At 43.2% G+C, this 23,402-nt stretch overlaps 1 protein-coding gene across 2 annotated transcripts in view; it reads left to right on the forward strand.

The window, feature by feature from the left end:
• Positions 1 to 517: 517 nt before the first annotated feature.
• The window catches only part of Fam222b (family with sequence similarity 222 member B), a 65,375-nt gene continuing 42,490 nt past the window's right edge, over positions 518 to 23,402 (forward strand). The window contains exon 1 of one of the 2 annotated variants that reach the window (XM_028866861.2): positions 518 to 638. The gene's annotated coding sequence lies outside the window, so the exon portion shown is untranslated. The remainder of the gene's footprint in view (positions 639 to 23,402) is intronic. The other variant, XM_028866864.2, reaches the window with a different exon arrangement.

Here is a 23,402-nt window from a genome sequence, read left to right on the forward strand (position 1 = left end):
GAGAGATGCTCAGCGTCGAAGAGTACTTGCTGCCCTTGTAGGGGTCTAGAGGACCTATGTTCAGCTGCTCATAATCGGCTGTATTAATCTTCCAAGTGCTGTTGGGCTAACAAGCTTGTGTTACTACCACACAAGGCTAAAGGTCTTCTTTTTCAGTTTGCAAAAAGATCAGACTCCACAGTCGGAGATGAACAGTAGGGAACTATTCACCTGCAATTTCCTCAATGCCTAAAACATCAGTCTTGAAATGCAGACAGAATGTAGAATTCTGGAGGAGTCCTTAAATGTATCACCTCCTAGATAAGTCGCAGTCCAAGACTTCAGGCAAGATATTCTAGAGGCCTAAAGTAAGGCAGCCTCATTCTCTAAGACCTTAAGTACCCAAGGCCAGTCAGTTGCAGTTCCCACCAGAGACCCAGAGAAGCCGGCCATCAGGCACTGAGAAAGACGCCCCCGGAGCAAGATGCGCAGGCGCAGGCTGCCGGAGAGGGCCCCGGGCGCTCCGGGCTGCGCAGGCGCAAGAGCGGCTCCGGGCCAGTCCGGACGGCGGCTGTGACTGAGAGGCTGGGGCGTGGAGCAGCAGTGGCGGCGACGGGCGACAACGGAGCAGCCATGAGGGCCGGGCCCAGTCACCGACAGTGAGTGCTGGTCTAAGGGGAATCGACACTGAGGAGTGCAGATGTGGGGCTTGTTCTCTGCTGGTCAGGGACGGAGGGTCGTGGGGGAGGGATAGTTTGAGTGATGGTGGGAGAATTTGGAGCATGGATGACTAGGTCGGGAGTCCCAGCGCTGGACAGCTCGGCGGAGGGAAGGGGCTGCGTGTCGTGGAGTGAAGGAGCTCACGGCGGGGCCGGTGCCTTGCGCTGCCTGGGTTGTCATCATCCCTTCCCCCAGGAGCTTTGGGTCGCCTCTCCCTTTCCGCTTCTTTCAGAGAATGGTTGCTGGGGGAAGGGTGGTGGAGAATAAAAGCCGTGCCGGAGCTGAGGAAGCCAACTCTGAATCAGGCAGAGAAGGGCCAGTCACTGAAGTTACCGTGTGCCCTGGGTAATGCTTAGGAATCGAAAGCTCGGTTTAAATCCAGGAGGAATCTAGGTTAAAGAACTAAGGACTTGGAGTCAGGTTTGGAACCAAGTCCATCACAGATAAACCCGATCGATAACCTTGGCTAGAACCACTTAACCTTTCTGAATCTCTGGAAGATGCAGTACTAAATGCAGGGCTTTTTGTACGCGGTTGAGAGTGCTTATGAAACCTATAGATTGTAAGTACCGTACGGATGCTATGTACCAACAATACTATTGAATTTTAGACCTATGATTATTAATGGGGTGACTGATTTCTCCGTCAAAACAAAGCATATTTGTAAAATCTCAGTAGACAAAAAGAGTGCTTTCTGCATAAGCACAGCAGATCATCTGTAGAAATAGCACCTTCTTCTGTGGTGAGACAAATTGACTGTCAAATTGTATAGGAAAAGTCCCACACTCCTCTGCATTTTTACAAACGGTATGCAGCTCCTGACTCAAGAGGAAGGAAATACAGACAGATTGAAGCACTGAGCTACATCCTCGGCCTTCCTTTTACTTTTTTTTTTTTTTTTTGAGACAGGGTTTCGATGACTTGCTCGTGCTGGTCTTGAATTTAAGGACAAGTTGGATTTGAATTAAACAGTCCTGCCGCTGTGTCCCCAGGAGCTGGGATCACAGGCATACCTGGCTGAGGTTCTGGAGGGGGTCCTCAGTTAATGCGTGTGTGCCAAGCGATTGTTTACTGAGCCATCTCCCCAGTCTGTACTTACTTATTTTGATACTGGAGCCTGAACCTGGATTTTGAGTGTGCTAGGCAAGTGCCCTCCCACCAGCCCCTTTTGTACTTTATTTTAACTTAAGACAGTCTCATTAAGTTACCTGGGCTGCCTGCCCTTGAGTTTGCAGCCCCCAGTCATAGCCTCCCAAGTAGCGAGCGTGATGACAGGTTTTTTGTTTTTTGTTTTTGTTTTTGTATCATCAAGCCCAGAACAGGCTTCTATTATTTTTATTTATTTTTTTAAAGTGTTTATTTGGAGGCTGGAGCAATGGCTCAGTGGTTTACAACACTTGTTGCTAGGTTTTCATCCCTAGCACTCACAGAGTGGCTCACAACCATCCATAACTCCAGCTCCAAGGGATTCACCCTCTCCTTCATTTTGTCGGAAAAGAACACATTTATTTAGCACACTGCAAAGCAAGCAAAGGGTGCAACAATAATGGAAGAATTGCTTGCCAGACCCTGACTTTTTTTTTTTTTAATTTTAAAAGCTTCCTTTGCAAGAGTCTGGTTGCCCCAGGGGGTTCTCTGTTTTGGAGCTCAGATGGGTGTGCAGCAGCAGCTTTTCAGCTCTGTTTGTCGTCGTCACTCTCCCGGCTGTGGAATCTTTTCTGTGAGTGAAAGAGACAAGCAGGTAGTTGTGCAAGGGCTGGAGAGGCTGGAGGGGCACTCCTGAGTCTTTGTTGTCGAGGGCAGATAGAGCAAAGAACAGAGTTAAACCGCATGCTTCCGTGGAGAGAAAGTGCCTTTCTAGGCACAGCTTTTGAAAGATAAGTGCAGATGCCTTTCAAGTGGACGGAGAGGCAGATACTTTAGCTCTGCTGGCTCTGAGGATTGAGAGCCTGAAATGGTGAGGCCTTTTGAAAATGGGGAGTGATTACTTTTAGCTGAATAAAGCTGGGAGTGGCTGTACTAGATCATGAAAATCCATACATAAGAGGAATGAATTAGTTTAGAGGCACGGAGGAAATGAACCCTAGCTGTCTTTAATGTCTCTGTCTGCTAACATGTTACTTTTATGTTTCTCTCCTGGAACTAACTATACAGCAATGATTCATTTAACTTTTTTGTTCTGTCTAGTTATTTGACTCAATAAATTCTCTGTCTGGTTATTCTGTCTTAGAGGATAGCTTTTTTTTCTTTTTCTTTTCTTTCTTTCTTTTTTTTTTTTTTTAATAGACAGGGTTTCTCTGTGCAACAGCCTGGCTATTCTGGAATCACTTTGTAGCCCTGGCTGGCCTCAAACTCACAGAGATGAACCTACTTCTGTCTCCCAAGTGCTGAGATTAAAGGCATATACCACCACATCTAGGTTTTTTTTTTTTTTTAAATAATTTATTTATTTTTATTTTATGTGCATTGGTGTTTTGTCTGCATGTATATCTGTGTGAGGGTGCTAGATCCCCTGGAACTGGAGTTACAGACAGTTGTGAGCTGCCATGTGGGTGCTGGGAATTGAACCTGGGTCCTCTGGAAGTGGTGCTTCCAACTTGTGAGCCATCTCTCCAGCCCACTGGGATAGTTATTAAAGGAAGATTTGAGACTGGGTATGGTGGGGCAGAAGGAGAGGCAGGCCAGTTCCTGAGTTTGAGGCTAGCCTGGTCTACAGAGTGGTACTCTGTCTCAAAAACAAAAGAGGGTGACCCAGGGCTGTAGTGGCACAGACCTTTAATCCCAGCATTTGGGAGACAGAAGCAGGGAGTCAGGGGCAGGTGGATCTCTGAGTTCGAAGCCAGCCTGGGCTACAGAGTGAGTTCCAGGAAAGACTTCAAACCCTGTGTCAAAAGAACCAACTCTCGCCCCGGCCTCCACCCCCCAAAAAACCAAACAAACAAAAAACCCAAACCAAAAAACAAAAGAGGGTATACCTGAGCTACAGCTGCTGGCTCAGGCCAAGAATTACAGCTAGCTGCTAGGAAATATGAAAGTGAGGTGGGAATATCTGCAGTTCAAGACCTGCCTGGGTTGTAGAATGAGTTCAAGGCTAACAGGCTAGCATTAGCATAGTAAGATCTGTGCCATCCCACCCCCCCTAAAATACAGACAGACAGACAGACAGACAGACACACACACACACACACACACACACACACACACACACACACGGCTATGGATGTAGCTCAGTGAAGTAAACATTTTTACTTAGCACGTCCAAAACCTTGGTTTTGAGCTCCAGTACTTCAAAATTAAGTCAGAAAAGAAAGGAGGGTGTGGTGGGGTGGGGGTGGGAGCTGGCTTGGGTTGTAGTTCCAGGGTAGGGCACTTGCTTAGTTAGCACAAGTCTTTGGAGTTTATCTCCAGCACCACAGATTAAAGTATTTGTTGTTATTACAGACTTTCCAGAGCTCATCTTCATTCTGTCTTTATACATTGTAAATGAAATAGAGGTAGAAAATATTCAACCTTGCCTAGCGATCTTATTTTTAATAATTGTTGATCTATTTTTAATGTTGATAATGCATTTTCCCCTTATTAGAGATTTCCATTAGTTCAAACAAGACAATAAATGCCACCCATTTTATATTAGAGTAATAGGTTTGTTGAGGGCCTATGAAAACTTCCTGTCCTTTTTTCCTTCAATTCTTTAACTGTTTTTATGTAGCAAGTGATAGTTACCAGATGAGGATTTCCTTTGCTGGGGAGAAAATAAGGGGGGGCTAGTACCTTGACTGCCCCTTCTCTGAGCAGTCTGACTAAGGTGAGAAATGAATTGTGAGGATATGAGAGCTGCTCAGTTCACGACACTGCAGGAGCTCAGACAGGAATAAGGTTTCATTCTTTTTTCTTCTGATAGTGAATCGCAATCGCTTTTTCTTTAAAAAAAGAAAAGTCATGTGCCTTAGGGGAAACTTAAAAGCATTCTATTTAAAAACAAGATTATGGTGTTTATAATCATAAAAATAATTGCTTCAAAACACAATCTTTATTTCCTAAGAGTCCTTTTGATCTTTTGATCTTGTAACCCATTTTACAAGTGAGATGGCTTATCGGCCAAGGCTCTGGCCACTAAACCCAGATGCCCAAGTATGATCTTTGGAGTTTGTTTGGAGAGAACCTACTGCTGCAGGGTGTCTTCTGACCTCCACCCTGACCTTCAGCTGAATCACCCCTCCCCACATAAACACACAAAATGTAATAATAAACACGAATAAAAAGAAACAGTCTCCTGTGATATTTTGCAGCAACTAGCTAATAATGGAAGTAAGGCATAAATGATTTCTTTTTTGTTTTGTTTTCTGAAATACTGCTGATTACTTTAAAGGGGAACTATATGGGAAGATGTTAAAAAGAGAAACTAGTGGTTGGGGCTTTAGGTCACTGGTAGATTATGTATGTGGTTTGCATACATGAGGCCCCAGGTTGGAGCTCCAGTACTGGAGGAAGACAATAACAAAACAAAAATGTTAAGAAGAGAGTGGATTTAACTTAGTAAAATTGTCAGTTAGGATGGTAATATCCTTGAGTTGGTAGAATGCTTGCATTCTCCAACACTGATAATACTCCATCTCCAGCACTGATAATACTGGGCTTGGATGTGTATGCCTGAAATTTCAGCACATGGGAGATGTAGGCGGGAGGATCAGAAGTTAAAGATTATCCACAGCTACATAGGGAGTTGGAAGCCCTATCTCAAAAAAAGGTGGATGGGATGGGAAGCATTGTAAAGTAGTCCTGTTTGGACAATAAATAATTCAAGAATGAGGTGGGGATAGTAATTTACACCTAAAACCCCAGCATTCCTGAGAGTGAGGCAGGAGGATAAATAGGAATTTGAGGACAGCCTGGACTACATAGTGAGAGGGTTCAGGTCAGTCTGGGTTATAGTGCTAGGTTGAGAGAAAGGAAAAAAAAAATAAAAAAAAATGGACCAATGATGCAGAATAACTTCCCTAATGCCAGGGTTTGCTTCTAGTGTTTATACAGTTAGCATAGAGTAGTTGCTCATTAATATTTGTTGAATGAAAATGATAACCAATATGAATCATAACCAACAAACCTGGGTTCAGATCTGCAACTCTATGTGTGTCTTTAAATGAGTTTACATGATGTGCTATTGCCTTAGATTCCTTATCAACAAAGACTTGGCCAGAATTTAGGACGTTGAGACGGCTGGGCTACATGAGACCTGTCTCAAATAAAAACAAGTTCACAAACAGAAAGCAAAACAAACCCAATTCTGAGGCTCATTCAGTAACATGCTTGCTCCGCACACCTGAGGACCCGAGTTTACTCTTGAGATCTCCAGAACCTGTGTTTAAAAAGCCTGGAATGCTGGTGCACATTCTTTATTATTATTCTGTGTGCACTGGTGCTTTGCCTGCATGTGTGTCTGTGTGAGGGGGTCAGCTCTTGGAGTTACAGACAGTGGGGAGCTGCCATGTGGGTGCTGGGATTTGAACCCAGTCCTCTGGAAGAGCAGCCAGTGCTTTGTTGTTTTGTTTGTTTGTTTGTTTGTTGAGACAGGGTCTCTCTGTGTAACAGCCATGGCTGTCTAGGAACTCGCTTTGTAGTCCAGGCTGGCCTAGAAATCCACCTGCCTCTGCCTCCCGAGGGCTGGGATTAAAGCCGTGCGCCACCATACCTGGCTGCAGTCAGTTCTCCTTAACCACTGAGCCATCTCGCCAGCCCCAGGTGGTGCACACTCTTTTTATATATATACTTAGAAATGCTTGACCTTAGCTTGGCTTGTTTATTGCAAACTTTTCTTAACTTTAAATTATCCCGGGCTGGAGAGATGGCTCAGAGGTTAAGAGCACTGACTGCTCTTCCAGAGGTCCTGAGTTCAATTCCCAGCAACCACATGGTGGCTCACAACCATCTGTAATGAGATCTGGCACCTTCTTCTGTACACATAATAAATAAATCTTAAAAAAAAAAAAGTAAATAAATTATCCCATCTACCTTTTGCCTCTGGGCTTTTGCTTTTTCCTTTTCTTATTTCTGTATAACTTTCACTCTTACTCTGTGGCTGCCTAGGTGGCTGGGTGGCTGGCCCCTAGCATCTGCCTCTCCTTGTTCTTTTGCTCTTCTTTTCCTCCCAGATTTCTCCTCCTCTTTATTTTCTCCACCTGCCAGCCCCACCTATCTTTTCTCTTGCCTAGCTATTGGCCATTCAGCGCTAGTAGGCCAAACACCTAGTAGACCATCAGGTGTTTTAGACAGGCACAGGAACACAGCTTCACAGAGTTAGACAAATGGCGCACACTCTTAATTGTGACTTTAGAAAGGCAGATCTTTGCCAGCCAGCTGCATGGTGAGTTCCGTGCCAATGAGAGAGAAACCCTTTCTTTAGACGAAAGAAAGGAAAGAAAGAAAGAAAGAAAGAAAGAAAGAAAGAAAGAAAGAAAGAAAGAAAGAAAGAAAGAAAGAGGCAAGGAATAATCTCAGGATTTGGGAGGTGGAGGAAGGAGGACCAGGAAAAGTTGTTCAAGGTCATCCTCTACTGCACAGAGAGTTCGAGGCCAGTATGGGCCACATTTGCCCCTGTTAGAAGAAACAAAACAAACCACAGTGGGCAGTCCTTGAGTCATGACAAGTTGTGGGGGAAGATGACAACCAAAGCATAATGCCACAATCCCAGTGAGTGCTGGGACTAAAGGCATGCACCAACCCCCTCGGCAAGATGGCTCAAGTGTTAAGAGCACCAAAGGACCCAATTCGATTTCTGGTATCCACATCAGGTGACTCACCACTGTCTGTGACTCGAGTTCTAAGGGATCTGATACTCTTCTGGCCTCCCTGGGCACTCACATATACATATGTATTCCCACGGGTACACACATACACATCAAATAAGAACAAATATTTAAAAGAAAGAAATAGATATATAAATTCATTCCTATATATATATAAAGTAATCCTAATAGAGGCTGAGCATGATGTGCTCACTTGTAATCTCATCACTGGGAGTGCTGAAGAAAGAGGATCTTGAATTTGAAGCCAACTTGGGCTAGATACTAAGATCCTCTCTCAAACAAAACAGGCTGGAGAGATGGCTTACGAGCACTGGCTGCTCTTCTAGAGGACCCGGGTTGGGTTTCCAGCACCCACATGATGGCTCACAACTGTCTGTAACTCCAGTTCCAGCAGATCCTGTGCCTTCTTCTGGTATCCACAGACACACAAATGGTGCACAGACGTACTTGCAGCCAAAACACCCATACTCATAAACAACTGCTGAAGTATTTGTAATAGAATATAATCCCATGTAATCAATTTTTTGGTGCCAGGGATTGTCCAAAAACATTTTTTGTTTTGTTTTGTTTTTGAGACAGGGTTTCTCTGTGTAGCCCTGGCTGTCCTGGAACTCACTCTGTAGACCAGGCTGGCCCTGAACTCAGAGATCCACCTGCCTCTGCCTGCCCAGTGCTGGGATTAAAGGTGTGGGCCCCCATTCCTGGCTACTGTGTAACCCCAACTGGGCAGAAACTCTCTGTGTAGACTAAGCTTGATTCTGCCTCCCGAATGCTGGGAACAAAGGTATGTTCTACCTCACCTGAGAGAACACTGTGTGTGGTGCTGAAAACTGATCTCAGGGCTTTTCACATGTTGATAATCCCAAATTCTGTGCTGTACCACAGAACTGCACTCACAGTCCCAGCCACAGTTACCTACCACTGAGAATGAGAAAGGCTCCCATTTATCAGATCAGCATGCCGTCAATCTTAAGATATATCCTATTTTCAGAGAAGTTGAAATGTGAAAAAAACAATTGTTAAAGGATTGTTGAAGCAGAGTAGATGATTTGTTAGGAGAATGAATGCAAGACAGGGCCTCTGAGTGGGACAAGATAAGGCATTCCAAGTTAACAGTAAATTCTGAAGATGAAAAACTTACCTGGCAGGGACGGTAACAAGATCAGGAAGGGGTTTGAGGCTTGTCCATTGCGCTGTTCCCTAATTTGGGAAACTCTGCACCTTCACCTGTGGTCGGGGTCTGTGTTCAGACTCCCCTGTAAGGAAAGATTGAGGATTAAGGAAAAAGAAAAGTTTGAAGATGGAAGCCAGAGGCACTGTTGAGCCTCACCACTAAGACAGGACAGGCAAGGGGAGGAAAAGAGCTAAGACTTTGCAGAGGAACATTGAATAATTCAGCAGTGCAGGGAGCCTGGAAGGCTTTCAGAAGAGACGTGCCTAATAATTTTATTTTTTAAAATTTATTTTTATTTTCTTTTGGAGACAGGTTTTCTCTGTATAGTTTTGGTGTCACTCTGTAGTCCAGGCTGGCCTCGAACTCACAGAGATCCACCTGGCTCTGTCGAGTGCTGGGATTAAAGGCATGTGCTACCGCTGCCTGGCTTAATTTTAAACTCTTAAAACCATGTAGCAACATCTGGAAGATGATTCTAGTATAATAAATTCCCAAGTGTGAGTAAATGTGAGATGCAGAATCCCAGGGGATGGGCAGGAGCTCTCCAGCTGACCAGAAGGGGGTGAGTATGAAGTCACCATTCTCTTAGGGAGGAGAGTGCTTTCTGAGAGAAGTGGTTCGCATCTATTTCTCTCTTCACTACGTGTCAAGGTTTGTTTGTGCTCTGGTCAGTGCTGATGTAGGATGAAAGGATCACAGCCTAAAAGGAAAATTACTAAATCCTCACCCCCCCTTTTGTTTTTAACTTTTTATTTGTTTCATGTGCACGTGGGTATGTGTATGTATTTTAAACTTTTTCTAAAAACTCACGTGTATGCATGTTTTGCCTGCATGTATGTCTACACTACATACATGCCTAGTGCCTGTAGCATCCAAAAGAGGGCATCAGATTCCTTCAAACTGAAGTTACAGACAGTTGTGAGCCGAAATGTGCGCGCTGGGAGTTGAGTCCCCGTGCTCTGGACGAGCAGGAAGTGCTTTTGACCACTCCAGCCTTTTTTGACCATGCCACCCTCCAGCCCCATATGTGGAGATGTTTGTGAGCACACATGTGCCAAGGCATGTGTGTGTAAAGGTCAGAGAACAATTTGCTGGAGTCAGTTGTCTCTTTCCACCATGTGGATCCCAGGGATTGAATTGAGGTCATCAGGCTGATACAGCATGCATTTTCACCCACTGAACCATCCTGCTTGTTCGTATTTTATTTATTTATTTATTTTTAAAGTAAGTAAATAAGTCTCATGTACCAGCAGGGTACATGAGACTTGATATATAGTTTTGAATGACCTGAGACTTGATCCTCCTGCCTCCATTTACCAAGTGCTGAGAGTACAGGTATGCACTAACACCCAGTTTTATTGGGTGCTGAGAATTGAACTAAAGGCCTGGAGCATGCTGGGTAACAACCCTATCAACTGAGCTACATCTCCAACCCTTAAAGATATAGTTAAAACAAGAGAATAAAAAAAATCAGATTTCGGGCTGGAGAGATGGCTCAGCGGTTAGGAGCACTGGCTGTTCTTCCAAAGGTCCTGAGTTCAATTCCCAGCAACCACATGGTGGCTCACAACCATCTGTAATGAGATCTGGTGCCCTCTTCTGGCCTGCAGGGATACATGCTGACAGAACACTGTATACATAATAAATAAATAAATAAATAAATAAATAAATAAATAAATAAATAAATCCTTTTAAAAAAATCAGATTTTGATAGGTCATTATAAAATGGTGATTTGTGCTTGTCTTAATTCAGGAAGCCTTGGTATGGCACATGCATTTAATCCCAGCACTCCGGAGGCAGAGCCAGGTGGATCTCTGAGTTTAAGGCCAACCAACCAACCATGGTAGTTCAAGCATGACTGTAATCCCAGTATTTTGAAGGTAGAGGCAGGAAGAACCTAAAGTTCAGAGTCATCAAAGGCTGCTAGGGCCTTTGATAACTTCTGTCAACTGAGCTACATCCCAATCCTGCTTCTTTTAAACTTTTTTTTTCTCCCCAAATGATGATGGATTGATTGATTGATTGAAACAAGGTAACTCAGGCTTGCCTTGAAAAAGTTTTTTTTTTTTCTTTCAGGACAGCCTGGACTGTTTCACAGAGAAACACTGTCTCAAAAAACAAAAAACAATTAAACCAGGCGTTGGTGGCCCATGCCTTTAATCCCAGCACTCGGGAGGCAGAGCCAGGCGGATCTCTGTGAGTTCGAGACCAGCCTGGGCTACCAAGTGAGCTCCAGGAAAGGCGCAAAGCTACACAGAGAAACCCTGTCTCGAAAAACCAAAAAAAAAAAAAAAAAAAAAGAAAAAGAAAAAAAAGAAAATTGAGACAGTATGACTGTGAAGCCCAGGTGATCAAATCTTTTTGTAGTCTTCCTGCCTTGGCCTCCCTAGTGCCATGATTACAGATGTACACTGATTTATCCAGAGTTTGTTTTGTTTTATTTTTATTTATTTTATTTATTTTTTTTTTTCCAGACAAGTTTTCTCTCTGTGGCTTTGCAGCCTCTTCTCACAGATCTCACAGAGATCTGCCTGCCTCTGCCTTCCAAGTGCTGGGATTAAAGGTGTACGCCACCGCCGCCGCCGCCGCCACCACCACCACCACCACCACCACCACCACCACCACCACCACTACCACTGGTTTAATTTTTATTATTATGTCTTTGTGTGAAACCTGTTTAGATGTCCACAGGGGCCAGAGGAAGGTAGTTGTGGCTGCCCAATATGCTCTTAAGTGCAGAGCCATCTTTACAGCTCCACAGATGTGAGTGTGTGTGTGTGTGTGTGTGTCTGTTTTTTTTTTTTTTTTGAGACAGGGTCTCACAATGTCAACCTGGGTGGCCTGAAATTCTCTCTGTGGCCCAGGCTAGCATGGGGCTTATGGAGATCCACTTGCATCTGACTCCTGAGTTCTGGGACTTAAAGATGTGTACCACCATGGCTGGTTTGTATGATTTAAAAAAAAATTATTTATTTTATGTGCATTTTGCTTGCATGTACGTCTGTGTGAGGGTGTCAGATTTTGGAGTTATAGACAGTTAGCTGTCATGTGGGTGCTGGGAATTGAACCCGAGTCCTTTGGAAGAGCAGTTGGTGCTCTTAACCACTGAGCCATCTCTCTAGCTCCCAAATTTTTTAAATTATGGACTCTCAGGTGCTTTTTTATTTGTAGATGTCTATTACTAATTTTAATGTATATGAATGTTTTACTGATGTGTGTCTATGTACCATATACATGCAGTGCCAGTGAAGGCCAGAAGAGGGTGTTGATTAAAGGCATGTGCCACCACCGCCTGGCCAGAGGGTGTTGCATCTTCTGAAACTGTAGTTAAAGATGATTGTTAGCTACCGGAACCAAACCTGGATCCTTTGTAAAGAGTAGCCAGTACTCTTAACTGCTGAACCATCTCTCTATCCCTTAAAAAAAACCACATATATAAATATGTGTACACACACACACACACACACACACACACACACACACACACACACACACACACAACATTTACCAGGTGTGGTAGTACATACCTTTGATCCTAGTACTCTGGAGGCAGAAGCAGAAGGATCTCTGTGGATTTAAGGCCAGCCTGGTCTACATAGTGATAACTTGTCTCAAAAACCAAAACAATTCAAGGCCAGCCTGGTTTACAAATTGAGTTCCAGGACAGCCAGGGCCTTTACACAGAGAAACCCTGTTTTGAAAAAAACAAAAACAAATAAAACAAAAAACCCAGAGTGCTGATAAGGGACTGAAGTGACTCAGGAGCACAGTGCTTGCTTAGCAAGCATAAGACCCTGAGTTTAGTATCTGTCATCTCAAAACCGTGGTGGATACGAAGCTAGATGAGGACACCAGATCTAAACCCGCTGCCTAACCTTACATAGGAAGATTGCAAAGCAAGTTTTAGGCAATTTTGAGGTTCATAGTGAGACTACCTCTAAAAGGGAAAAAAACTGACCATAGCTATCTATAGAGATTTAGTTCAGTGGTGGAACACTTGTCTAGAATTAGCAGGAAGGCAGGGGTTCAAACCCCAGAACTTTGGGAGAGGAAAGAAAGAAGGAAAGACAGACAAACCTGGGTATTGAGGTCTGTGCTCAAGGTCTCAGCACTCAGGAGGTAAGACAGGCAGTTCAGAAGTTCCAGGCCAGGCTTGGCTACACCAGAGATCTCTCAAAACAAGAGTGATTGATGGTAGAAGACCTTAAAGTACAGTGAAAGCACGTTAGCCCTGAACCCTATTGAGGGCACCAAGAAAGGATGTGAAATGTCCAGGTAAGGAGTCTGGAAAACCACTGGTAGCAGAGGGCCATTGTTTATAAATTACATGAAGATTAATATACTTTCACTACATGTAGTATGTGTTAAGAAGAATTGGTCTTTTTAATTTTTGTACCAGCAATGCTAATCTTTATGTTTCTTTGTTTCAAACAACAAAAAAAACCAAGGTCTCACTGTGTAGCCTTGGCTGACCTGGAACTCTACTCTATAGACCAGGCTGGCCTCCAACTCATAGAGATCCATCCACCTGCCTCTGCTTCTCAGAAATGAGGGCTTAAAGGCGTGCAACACCATCCCTAGCAATAATGCTTATTTTTATACAGAACATTTCTCCTTCTGCACTACTGCAGAAAACATCAGAGCATCTGTGCAAATGAAATATCAGAACCTTTCAAAAGAGCTGTAAGGTTTCCAACCTTCCCACTGTCTTTCCTCCTTTCTCTGTACCCCATTAGTTTTTTCTTTATTGGTTTTTCAAGACAGGGTTTTTCTGTGTAGCCTTGGCTGTCCTGGAACTCACTCTGTAGACCAGGCTAACCTCAAACTCACAGAGGTCCACCTGCCTCTGTCTCCTGAGTGCTGGGATTAAAGGAGTGCACCACCACAGCCCGACATCTACCCCATTTTTTGTTTTTGAGACAAAGTCTTGCCATGTATCCAAAGTTGGCTTTGAACTCTTAATTCTCCTGTTTCTACTTCCCGATTATAGGTGTAAGACACCATATCTGGCTTGGTTTTAGTGTGTATGTATTTTTTTTTAACCTTTTTAGATTTTATGAGTATGAATGTTTGCCTTCTCAAATGTATGTGTACCACGTGTGTGCCTGGTATCTTGGGAGACCAGGAGAGAGAGTCATGTGAGTACTGGGAACCGAATGCAAGAACATCAAGTACTATCAACTGATTAGGCATATTTTCAGTCCTTGATTTTCATTTTTAAAGATTTTATTTATTTTTATGTGCATTGATATTTTGCTTGCATGTATGTCTGTATGAGGGAGCCAGCTCCCCTAGAACAGGAGTTATAGATAGTTGTTACCTACCATGTGGGTGCTGGGAATTGAAGCCAGGTCCTCTGGAAGAACAGCCAGTGCCCTTAATCACTAAGCTCTTTCCAGCCCTAGGCCCTTGATAGTAATGCTTTAAGGCTACTTGTGAGGCTGGAGAGATGGTTCTGCAGTTAAGAGCACTGGCTGCTCTTCTAGATGACCTGGGTTTAATTCCTAGCACTCACATGGCAGCTCACTACTGTCTGTAATTCCATTTCTAGAGTACATGGCACCTTCACACAGACATACATGTAAGCAAAACATCAATGCACATAAAAATAAAATTGGGGGCAAAAGAAAGAAAATAATATCTTAAAACACTCCAACTCTTTCTTACCAGGCTGTGATTGCACACACCTTTAATCCCAGCACTCGGGAGGCAGAGGCAGGCGGATCTCTGTGAATTTGAGGCCAGCCTGGTCTACAGAGTGAGTTCCAGGACAGCCAGGAGCTGCACAACACAGTGAAACCCTGTCTCAAAAAAAAAAAAAAAAACCAAAAATTAATTTTAAACTTAATGTGTATATGTGCATCTCTGTATATGTATATATGTACATGTAAATGTAATTGCCTTCAGAGGCCAGAAGAGGACATTGGATCCCCTGGAGCTAGAGTTACAGGCAGTTGTTAGCCACCCAAAGTGGGTGTTAGGAACCAAATTCCAATCTTCTGCAAGAACAAGTACTTTTTGGTTTTTTGAGACAAGGTTTCTCTGTGTAGTTTTGGTGCCTGTCTTGGATCTTGCTCTGTAGACCAGGGTGGCCTCAAACTCACAGAGATCCGCCTGTGTCTGCCTCCTGAGTGCTGGGATTAAAGGTGCCACCACCACCCATCTCTAAAAGGAATATTTTTATTTATTTTTTTTTTTTGTTTTTTCGAGACAGGGTTTCTCTGTGTAGCTTTGCGCCTTTCCTGGAGCTCACTTGGTAGCCCAGGCTGGCCTCGAACTCACAGAGATCCGCCTGGCTCTGCCTCCCAAGTGCTGGGATTAAAGGCGTGCGCCACCAACGCCCGGCCTAAAAGGAATATTTTTAAAGTATACTTTACTAGAGCCAAGTGTGGTCAACACGGGTAATACATGAACTTGGAAACTGAAGCAGGATCATGAGTTCAAGACCAGCGATACAAAACTATTTGTTTTTGAGTCAGAGTCTCATGTAACCCAGACTGGTCTTGATCTAATTGCTAAGGATGACTTTGAACTCCTGATTTTCCTGTAACCTTCAGAGTGCTGAGACCATAGGCTTGTGCCAAACATGATGCAGTTAGCTTTCTTTATTTCAGTCTCCTTCCTGTCTGTCCTAGGACACTGTGTTACTTAAAAACATGTTTCTTGCTGAGAACATGAAAAGTTTCCAGTGACATTTATCAAATTAATTACTGATTAATATGTGACTCTCATTCAAGGTCTTTATCCTCTTAAGCATTGCTTTATAGATGGAAGCTTGGATGCTTGGAATATTAGGGCAAGAGACATTGTTTTTTGTTTTGTTTTTGAGACAGGGTCTCAGGTAGCATAGGCTGGCTTTAAATTCACTATGTAGCTGAGGACAACCTTGAACTTGGTTCTTCTCCCTCTGTCTCCTGAGCCCTAGGAGTACAGGGTTGTCCAGCACATCTGATTTGTTTGGGTCTGGATGGAATCAAGGGCTTCATGAATGCTAGGGAAACAATCATCTGAGCCACATTCTAAGCCCTTTGCTTATTTTGAGCCCAGACTTGCCTTAAACTTCTTATCCTCCTGCCTCAGCATACTAGTATTTGTATTACAGGCCCGTGCCACTAGGCATAGCTAAAACATTCTTAGTATTCTTAGATGTGTATTTTATCTTCCAGTGGGTTTTCAGATTTGAAGACAGGAAGAACTGACTGTGATTTTTTAGGTAGCTGGATCAGGTTCAACAGTGCTTAACAGCCCTTTCTCCCCAAAACTGGTATCTAGCTTCTTCTGTCTGCTATTTTCTTCTGTGATGCAATTTGAATTTTCTGTTTGTCAGTATTTCCTGAATAATGTCTCTTTACTTTTTTACTGCATATTTTTCTTAGTTGCCTAATTTCATATTGTCCTTACTACTATACTTCAGTTGCTTTGCTCAATGACTTTATTGTCAAACCCCAAAAATTTTGTATGTATGAAAGTTTTGTCTACGCGTCTGGCTGTGCATCACGTGAGTGCGGTGCCCCCAGAGCCCAGAAGAAGGTCTCAGATACATTGGGACTGGAGTTACAGATGGGTGAAAGCTACCATATTAGGTGTTGGGAATTGAACCCGGGTCCCCTGGAAGAGCAGCCAGTGCTCTTAGTTGCTGAGCCACCTCTCCAGCCCCCAGATAGCACTTTTCATTCCGTAGTTTCATTACAAATCTGTTTCTTTACGCTGATGTTGTCCTCCTTGAGACAGGGTCTCTCTGTATAGTCCTGGCTGGCCTTAACTCCCAGGGCTGTGTGCAGTCTCTGCATCCAGCTGCTGGGACCAAAGGCCTGCACTACTGTAGCTGGAGTTTCCCTGCCTGGCCCACAGTCAGGATAAATCCCCGTCACCTGCCAGTCCCACAGCCGCTCAGACCCAACCAAGTAAACACAGAGACTTAAATTGCTTACAAACTGTATGGCCGTGGCAGGCTTCTTGCTAACTGTTCTTATAGCTTAAATTAATTCATTTCCATAAATCTATACCTTGCCACATGGCTTGTGGCTTACCGGCATCTTCACATGCTGCTTGTCCTGGTGGTGGCTGGCAGTGTCTCCTTCCGCCTTCCTGTTCTTTCTTTTCTCCTCTCTGTTAGTCCCACCTATACTTCCTGCCTAGCCACTGGCCAATCAGTGTTTTATTTATTGACCAATCAGAGTAATTTGACATACAGACCATCCCACAGCACACCACTAAGTCCGGCCCAAGATTTATTTCTTACCTTAGGTATATGTGTGAGTATATAAACATCCACCACATTTATGCAGGTAACTGAGGAGGCCAGAAGAGGGCATCATATCCCTGGAACTGTGATTGTGAGTGTATTGGGGATTGAATCTGGATCCTTCTATAGAGGAAAAAAAGAGGGTGTGGTAGAGGATGAACAGATAGCTGGTTTAGATTGGGAGAACAGCTGTGAGAATTTGATGGTTAACTTCCTAAAGGTGTTCAAGATCAGCAGAATACAGTGTAAAGCTCCCTAGGAAGAGTAAAGCTCCCTAGGAAGAGTGGGTGTGTGATAGACTGAGGGAGCAGAAGGAAGGCAGTGTGGTGTGAATACGGTGGGAAAGAGGGGAGAGTGGTACAAGATGAAGCAGGCAGGGCTAGATGATGAGGGCTCTGGAAACTAGTGTGTGGTGTGAATGAGTGGTCCCACAGGCTCACATGTTTGAACTCTTGGTTCCCAGTGGGTGGAACTGTTTGGAAAGGATTAGGAATGTAGCCTTTTTGGAGGAGGTGTGTCACTGGAGGTTTCAAAAACCCAAGCCATTTCTCAGTTTAGCTCTCTCTCTGCCTCCTGCTTGTGGATCAGATGTAAATTCTCAGTTATTGCATCAGCACCATGCCTGCCTGCCTGCTGCCATGCTCCTCCCCACCATGGTGGCCATGGACTCCCCCTATTGACACTGTAAGCCCCAGTGTAGCTTTTCTTCTGTAAATTGCCTTGACCATGGTGTCTTATCACAGCAGTAGAAAAATAACTATGACAAATAGGGTGTGTTTTTTTCTTTGGAGGTAGGAGAGTGATGTTGTAAGTGGAGTTTTTCTGTCCCAACCCCTTCTCCCAAATAACCGACAAAGAGGCTTAATATTATTTATAAGCGCTCAGGCTTGTTACTAGCTAACTCTTACACTTAAATTAACTCATATTTCTTATCTATGCTTTGCCACATAGCTCATGGCCTGTTACCTCATTTTCTACACATCCTGTTTCCTCGGCAGCTGGCTGGCTGGTGTTTCCTCTGACTCCACCCCTCTTCATCCCAGTATTCTCAGTTTGATTGTCCCACCTAACTTTATCCTGCCTTGCTATAGACCAGCCAGCTTCTTTATTAACCAATGAGAGTAATATACATTCACAGTGTACAGAAGGATTATTCCGAGGCATAATGTGACTTGACTTGTGATTAGAAAGAGTATTATTGTTGGTGTATGAAAATTGTAGAGGGGCTCAAGACCAGTGGCAAGGAGAAGTTACAAGCCTCATATATTAATTCAGATTAGAGTTGAGTTGATGGTGAGTTGGGTGGAGTGAACTGGATGGTAGAAAAACAGTAGAGATGTAGACAGAGTTTGTATGTCTTTGGAAATGAAGTCGCCAGGGCCTGATTGGGCATTATCATAGCTGAGGATGTAGGGCAAAGAGGACTTTGATAGCTTCTGAATTATTGGATGGAGCTAGGTGAGTAAGTGCTGCTGCTCTTCATTGACAAGGATAAAACTGACAGAACATATGTGTTAAGGATTTGGTTTTAGTCATTCCAGATTTAAGATGCTTGAAATATAGTTGGATGGAAACCTGGCATTTCCAGGGAGAAACAGGCTGGAATTTCAGGCTGGAAAGTTCTTAGCATATGGATGAATTTGAAGTTACAGACTTAAATCAGGAGGGCACTTACGGGGCTTATGGCTAGAGCAGAGAAATGTGAGGTAAAAAACAGAAGGCAGGTAGAAATCCAGGGACATAGTCAGGTGGTGGTGGCACATGCGTTTTATCCCAGCACCAGGAACTCTGAGCTCAAGGTCAGGCTGGTCTACAGAGTGAGTGCCAGGACAACCGGAGCTGTACAGAAACCCTGCCTTGAAAAAAACAAAGAGAAAAGAAAAAGCTCAGAAAAGTCTACATACAGGTGAGGTAAAGAAGAGCTTCAGAACTGGTGTGGTGGTGCATACACATCCAGGATGTGCACTTAGCTGAGGCAGAAAGGTCATGAATTCAGGCCAGCCTGAGACATGGACTGAGGGGGAGCAAACATGTTTTACAGGCAGGAGTAGTTGCTGTGTTGGATGCTATCAAGGGTCAGGGAAGAGCAGAAATACTTGAGGGATTTGATAACCTGGAGGTTACTGTGACTTTGTCTGAAGCTGTTCATTGGAGGGATGAAAATAGAAGTCTGAGTGCAGTGGATTTAGGAGGAAAAGGAAACATGCAGTTAAAATTTTTTTCTTTTTCATTTTTCTTCATAAAAACAATGACATTTTGTTTGGAAACCGGTTCTTCTCTCTTTTGATTCATCAGTGCTGGGGATTAAACCCAGAACCTGTGCCCTGCTAGGCAGGCATGCAGTTCCCTTCCCCCTTTACACCTGTTTATGTTTGCCACAGTGGATGCACACTCTTGTGTGTGGACACCCATGTGTATGGGTGCACATGAATTGGTGTTTGTGTGTGTTTAGGCCTGAAGCTGATGTTGGATTCTTCCTTGTTCTCCAGCCCCACTCTGCACCCCTGGCAGGGACTCATAATGTAGCACTGGCTGACTGTGTAGATCAGGAACTCACTCTGTAGGCCAGGCTGGCATCAAATTTACAGAGATCTGCCTGCCCTTGCCTCCTGAGTGCTGGCATTAAAGACATATATCTTTTTCCACTTTGATTTGAGGAAAGGTCTCTTGAACATGGAGATCCTTGCGTCTGCCTCCTGAGTGCTGCTGGCATTCATTGTAGGTGTCCTCTGTACTTGCCCAGATTTTACCCTGGATTCTGAGGGTCTAGACTCTGGCCCTCACACTGTATTCACTGAGCCATCTCCTCAGCCAATACCACATCCCATGGTTTTGTTGTTTTGTTTTTAATTCTTTTTTAAAATAATTTATTTAAATTTATTTTATGTGCACTGGTGTGAAGGTGTCAGATCCCCTGGAACTGGAGTCACAGACAGCTGTGAGCTGCCATACTGGTGCTGGGAATTGAACTCGGGTCTTCTGGAAGAACAGCCAGTGCTCACAACTGCTGAGCCATCTCTCCAGCCCCCTGTTTTTAATTCTTTTAGATGGTCTTGTGTAGTGCAGGTTGACTTTAAACTGTATAGCTGAGTGAGGCCTTGAACTACTGATTCTCCTGTCCTGCTGCCTCTATTTCCTTAGTGTCAGAGTTACAGGCCTGTGTCACCAAGCCAATTTTCTTTTAAATAACTCTGGCTGTGTACCCTGAAGTGGCCAGAACTGGGTGATCCTCCTGCCTTAGCCTCCTTAATGCTAAGATTACAGTTCTGTGACATCAGGCCTAGATTTTTTATCTCCCTTTTGAGACAAGGTCTTACTCTGTAGCTCAGACAGGCTCTGTTTACTACAACCCTTCTGTCTCAAGTCTTTAGTGGGCTGGGATTACCAGCATGAGCAACCATGTCTAACTCAGTGTTTTTTTTTTGTTTTGTTTTGTTTTGTTTTTTTAAAGCTTCTTGTCATTGTTACTAAATCCTCACCTATTTGTATTCTAAATGGTTATTAGGTTTTTGCTGAAGTATTTTATAATTTCCCAGTATTTTGTGCTAGTATTTTAAATGACATTCTTCTTTCTAAAAACCTGCTGTCATTGGGGCTGTGAGCAATACAACTAATGGGTGAGTGAATTTGACCGTAAGGATTACGCCCCTGGCCTTGGGAAGGTAGACAGGCTTGACCTTGCCTTAGGATGCATCAGTTTTCTCAGCTGTCAAATAAGGATAACAAGACCAGTTTAGCTCACTCACAGTGGGTGGTTGTGAGGTATGACTATTAATGAAAATAATTGTAAAACACTTTTGCAAGTTCAAGTGTGATATAAATGTTAAATAATAGTTCTTTATTGGGATGTTGTGAAAATTAGCAACATGATGTCTGTTAGAGGCTTAAGTTCCTTTTGAGAAAGGTGATATTTTTTTAAAATACTATTTGAGGAAAAAATAGCTCAGAATTTGTAAAAAGATATTGCTATCCTAATTTCTAGAATGTATCAATTATGACACCATAATGAAGCAACTTCTTATTAAAGACATTTCCCTAGAGATTTATTACAATATCATTTTACAGGGTTCCTATTATAGGATTTTTTTTTCAGTTTAGGAAAAAATTTCAAACTTCATCATTGTGTGTGTGAACACTCTCAAGTGCATGTGTAGAAGTCAGAGGACAACTCTGGAGGGTCAGTGCTCTCCATCTTTACTTAGGTTCTGAGGATTTAACTCAAGGTCATCAGGCTGTGGGTCAAGAACCTTTAGCCACGGAGCCATTCTGCCAGCCCCTTGTATAGATTTTTATCCTCTTGGTTTTTGGTTCAAGTAGAGAGATGCTTGCTATCCTGTGATACTTATAATGTAGAGTGTATACTAATCTGTTTGGGGTGTTTTATTAACTATATTTAAAGCATCACGGCCAGTCAATGGAAACACTATAAAACATTGGGAAAAAAAAACCACACACATTTTGACTTGTGGTGCCGTTAAGAGAGTGGTTTTCAACCTGTGGGTCGTAACTCCTTTATGAAACCTCTATCTCCAGAAATACTTACCTTATGATTCATAACAGTAGCAACATTACAGTTATGAAGTAGCTAATTAAAATAATTTTATGGTTGGGGGTCATCACAACACAAGGAACTGTATAGGGTCGCAGCATTAGGAAGGCTGAGAACCACTGAGATAGGTGATGGTTTCAGTTAGGATTTGAAGAAGGGCATGGTACCATTTCTGGCAAAATTAGCACTCTGTGTTCCACACCTGAGTCTAAATATAGAATCAGTGCCATCATTTTCTTATAATGTACTCGGGGCATGCTTGAAATTTGAATCCGTTGGACTTTTTCTTAGCCTCTAAAGCAACATTAACATTAGGGGGAAATTCGGATGTAGTCTCGAACTGCTAAGGGAATAGTGAAATCATTAGGTGGTGAGATTGCTAACAGGCTTAGAACTTTATCCTGCTTATAGTTCAGTTGGGATTCTGTGCATTGCTTACAGAATAGGGACCTGTTTATTGCTAATTTTAGACTAAAGTGACGTGAATATACTGGTTTTATATAGGTTGGAATTGAATCTTTGAATCTTCTGAATTGGCATTTCTCTTTCATTCCATTATGTCTGCTTCTTGTCCTCCCCTCTTCTTTTTTAATACGGGGTCTCATGTAGCTTAAGTTGGCCTTGAACCACTGATCCTTTTCCTTGTTATTCCCAAGTGTGAGGATTACTTGATGTATTCAACCATACCTGGTCTCCATTGCCTGCTAAATCAGGGACAAAAGCTTAGGTAATGGGAAGATTGTTTGCTTTTACTGTACTCTATTTGTGTGCGTGCGTGCGTGCGTGCGTGCGTGCGTGCGTGCGTGCGTGCCTACTTGCTCAGTGACTGAAAAAGGAGACCATGATCTAGCCTAGTGGCAACAAACCTGTAAGCTTCTTGGAAGGCTCAGGCCTTCTCACCTCAAGGCCTGACTAGGTTAGAATATGAGGCCAGCCTGAATGTCTTAATATAAAAGGTAAAATAGAGTTGAGCATGCTCAGTGTAGAGTGTGTGTCTAGCATGCATGAAGCCCTACAACAATCAGTTAAGTACACTTGCTTGTGTTCCTTTTTAGATTTATTTATTTTCTTTTATGTGTATGAGTATTTTGCCTGCATGTGTTTATGTGTACCAACCATATGTATGTCTGTTGCTTGCAGAGGTCAGAAGAGGGTGTTGGATCCTCAGACACTGAAGTTTCAGATTGTTGAACTACATTGGTGGTGCTGGGAACCAAACTCTGGTTTTTTAAAAGGGTCTCTGGTGTAGGCTGGCCTCAAACTCCCTTTGTAGTTCAAGATACTTATGATCTTCCTGTCTGTTAAGTGCTGGAATTATAGGCCTGTGGTTCTACTCAGCCCTTGACCTTAAATATTTCTTCCACGGCTTAATAGTTCATGCTCTTTGAATACTTTCTCCTTTGCTTCTATTCTCTTTCCTACATTATTCTCTTCGGGCATGTAAAAATTCTTTGTATGTTGTTGGCATCAACTCTTCTTAATAAGCATTGCAAATACCCTTTTAGGCTATGAATAGGAAGTGAGAAGGCAGCCTCTTGCAGCAAATGCTAATTCAACATGGTGTTTGGTTAAATTAGTTGCTTGCCCTTGGTTATTGGAGCAGTGGTAAGCTTCTTTTGTTTCTCCTCTTTCAGAGACACATAGAACAGCTCCTTCTGTCTGAAATAAAGTTTGGCTCTGTGTTGGTTATAATTTGCTTTTTCTGGCTGGCACAGCCTTCTTTTTGTTTTCTGTCTTCTGACAGATTATAGGATTGTGGGGAAACAGCGTCCAGGGCTTTTTCAGGAACTGTGCCATTTTATCTACAGGAGAAGCCATTGGCTTTGGCACTAAAGAAAATTGGCTCTGTATTTAAAGATGCCAAATCATGCTTCATTCGCAAGTTTGCTGTCTCATTTTGTGTATGTGTGTGAAACTTTTTCAAGATGTTG

Source organism: Peromyscus leucopus, chromosome 8b, assembly GCF_004664715.2.
Source record: "Peromyscus leucopus breed LL Stock chromosome 8b, UCI_PerLeu_2.1, whole genome shotgun sequence".
Taxonomy (NCBI): domain Eukaryota; kingdom Metazoa; phylum Chordata; class Mammalia; order Rodentia; family Cricetidae; genus Peromyscus; species Peromyscus leucopus.